Below are 3,598 nucleotides of genomic sequence, written 5' to 3'. Positions count from 1 at the left end.
ATTCTTAATTCTATAAGTAGGTATTGAGGATGGTGCTGAGAGAGAATAAAAAGATGAATAAGACATGCTTTCTCTCCTTTAGGAGCTTACATTAGCTTACACAATATTTCCTGCAACTCAAACAAAGCATGGCAGTAGTAAGGTAGCCATGTCTTCCTATTTCCCCTTGAATCAACTCTGTGAGAATCCCATAATTTTGATTTAATGTTCATTTGTTAGGATTATAATTAAAGTACAATTACTGTCTGATAAAGCCATCTCTACACTGATTCACTAAATCAAAATGTTGAGGATACCTTTTACTTTTATTACTTCTTTAATAACTAACATCTAGTTGATCAAACAAATACTGCAATAAATACACGTAAGTCATTGATGATAATATTGAATTACCTTTCTCTTTACAATATTTTGAGTCATGACATGATTTTGGTATTCAGACCTCCTCCAATGTTTTAATGTTTAAACTACTACCTTGATTAATAAAATATTTTTTAAATACTTAAAATATAGCTATTATAGATAAACAATCTTCCCATCATTTTCATATTACTCTATTTTTCTGATCTCCAATGCTTAACTACTTTCTTTCTCTACTTTAAATTATCTTCAACATATTTACTGAACGCATTCCTTAAAGATTTAGTCTTTCAATGCAACTCGTTAACAGTCCATTTGTGTCCACTGATAGATCCTTATTTTTAGTACAAGACCTCACCTTTTCAGGGACAAGCTGCTGAGTCACTGATTCTTCCCTTCATGAAATTTCAATCTCAGATGATTTGGGTACAGGTGTGTCTTTCATGATAGAAATCACAGATAAATTGGGTTTGACATTTACGAGCATAGTTTTGAGGCCTGAGTTACATTTGGTCATTAGAGAGTTTGAAAAATATCACACTGGTAGGTTTGGATCATTGTGTGTCATTAACAGCCTAGATGCAGAAACTTAATGCCATCTTCAGATGGCCTTGCTCCAATGAGGGGAACTGCATTGGGCAGTTCCAAATCCATAAAACAGCTGATTACACTTGAATTAAGGAAAGTAACCAATAGGATTGCAAGAAAGTCTGTTCACCTTGAGCTTGAAAACCTTCAATACAGAGTTCTTGAAATCAGAGTGTAGTTTTCAATGCATTACCTACTCCATGAAAACTGCTGCTTGAATTAGATTACATGTAGTTTAGTCATTCCTTTGCCACTGCACTGAAATATAGTTTTAAATGGCCAGCCATGATTTCCCTAACTTGGAAAAGCCATTTGGCCATGCCCAGCCTGTCTTACCTATCTACAAATGTTCGGGCTTCCACAAATGGATCACACAGCACATACAAGGCAGTCCAAATCTGTTAGCCGTGGGACGATTCATCTGGTGTTTTCAGTCATCTTCACAATTAATTGGGTAATATCTGAATCAATAATTCAATGATACAATTTGGTCAGGAATGTGACCAAGCTTTCCTGATGATTTATCTAGTCATTTTTACTTCTAGGACCTCATCACAGAACTAGTGAGGTGTTGACTAATTAATGTAAGTAATCATATAACATAGTTATATGAAAACAATTTATGTAAACATAATTGTACAAGTAATAAGGGTTGGGAGCCTTTAACACAACTGTTACATAATTTGTCATTCATATATTTTACTAATGCATTGACAATGCCATTATTTAAGATTATTATATCTACATACTATCTATCTATCTATCTATCTATCTATCTATCTATCATCTATCTATCATCTATCTATCTATCTATTTATCTATCTTTCTACCTACTTACCTATTTATCTATCTAAAGAGGAAAAGAGAAAGAAATGTGTACAAAGATCTAAAACATGAGGACAAACACTTTGATAGAGTTTGGGAAATTTTTTCTTGTCTTGTAAATAAAAAAAAGAAGCATTTCATGAAAAAGAAGTTATATTAATCTGATATAAATATACTTTATCTTAGCCAAAAGGCTAAAAAGCAATTAATCTGATATAAAGACATGTAAATAATATATGATTTAAATATAACTATCACTACCCTTGGTGGCTGGCACACATGCATGTTCATTCCTTTTTCCTAGCTTCTCCTCTTTTCCTGATGGCAGGAGCAGCTCTCCCCACACTGTGCATGCTGGGGACCCAGGTGGAGCCCCTGTTGCTATCATCTGAGGGAAGTGAGAAGAGGCCACACCAAGGATCAGGGAGAGGAACCCATGGCCCAGTCCTGCTGCGGGAAAGGCCCGCCCACCCATTCTTTCAACCCCCTACCACCCCGTCCACAATGCAGCTTGCTTCAGCCAAGTGGTATTGAAGGTACTATGTCTTCAATGAAATCGGTGTTGAAGACAGTAAAAATGTTAGTGTATAATTTGAAGAATCTAAACTTACATTCAGTTGTGTTGGATGAAGTGATGATTTTAAACATTTTCATGGATTAACTGTATCGATCCAAAGGGTTTCAAGCATAGAGAAACAAACAAATCAATACAACGTTGTTTAGGAAAAGAAGAATATGGCCAGTCATGGCTAAGGTTAGCGAGAGAAAGGGCAAAGCTGCATTGGCTTAGTAAGGGAATCAGTAATTGGGAAGACTGGGAAGGTGGTTCAGATGGAGCCATGTCTCATTTTGATTGTGTCTCTGAGGTGATGAACCACGCAGGTAGTGATGAGGGTACACATTTACCAGAAGTAGATAGAGCAGATGATTGACAAGGCAGTGATGATAAAAGTATACAGCCCTGGAGAAAGGGATGTTGCCCTCACTGAATTTTGAGAAAGAAAATAACTTCTCTGCAAGATTTCCTAACTGAGAGAATTTCTGAGTCCATAGCTCTATGAAGGCAGAGGCTACATTTGCCTCCTTCAATGTATTTTTTCAACCTGTTTACTTTCTGAAAGTCTTCATTCATTATATGGACTAATTTTAAGTCAGTGAAGGCAATCCCCTTATGCATGAACATTTCTCAATCTTCCAGGATGCTGTTGAGGTCTAAGAATGAATGATACAGCAGTTGTGAGAAATAAAACCTTTTCACCTAGGCTTCTTTGCTTCATAGATGCTGACATGACAGGAAGCTCTGGAACTACAGAAACATAACCACGTTTCAGATTTTAGAACATGGACTTCAACTGGCTGAAATAAATTGGTTGATATCTTACACTCGTGACCTGCTGTTCTTCTGCTATGTTATTCTACCAAAATTTCATTTTTTCAAAAATGTACTTCCCATTATTGTACATAAGTGATCACTTGTTGGTGTTTCAAACGTACCTTAGCTAAAACAAGTGAGTGCCCCAACTTAGACGGTGTCTGAAGCCTGGACATGTGGCATTGTTTGGCCCTTAAATTTGTATATCTCTTAGTACAGAGGATGAAGAAAGGCTGTATACATTGTCGCTTGAGAGTCTGTACATTTAGACTGTATTGGTATTGGCACTGTCAGTATGGAAAATGAGTGAAAGTGTTAATGTGACATTAAATTTTTTATTTCTTTTTTTGGATTAGCTTGTACCAGGACTGAAAACCTCAATTTATGTCCATGACAGTAGGGATCCTTATAAAACATCTACATTCTTTCTAATGACTTTTTAAAAATTTAATA

The 3,598-nt window shown here is 35.9% G+C and overlaps 1 pseudogene; it reads left to right on the top strand.

Moving 5' to 3' along the window:
* Positions 1 to 2,277: 2,277 nt before the first annotated feature.
* On the top strand, positions 2,278 to 2,762 carry LOC136306543 (prostaglandin E synthase 3 pseudogene; annotated as a pseudogene).
* Positions 2,763 to 3,598: the final 836 nt, after the last annotated feature.

Source organism: Saccopteryx bilineata, chromosome 5 (assembly GCF_036850765.1).
Source record: "Saccopteryx bilineata isolate mSacBil1 chromosome 5, mSacBil1_pri_phased_curated, whole genome shotgun sequence".
In the NCBI taxonomy this organism is placed as follows: domain Eukaryota; kingdom Metazoa; phylum Chordata; class Mammalia; order Chiroptera; family Emballonuridae; genus Saccopteryx; species Saccopteryx bilineata.
This window is presented reverse-complemented; position numbering and strand designations above follow the sequence as displayed.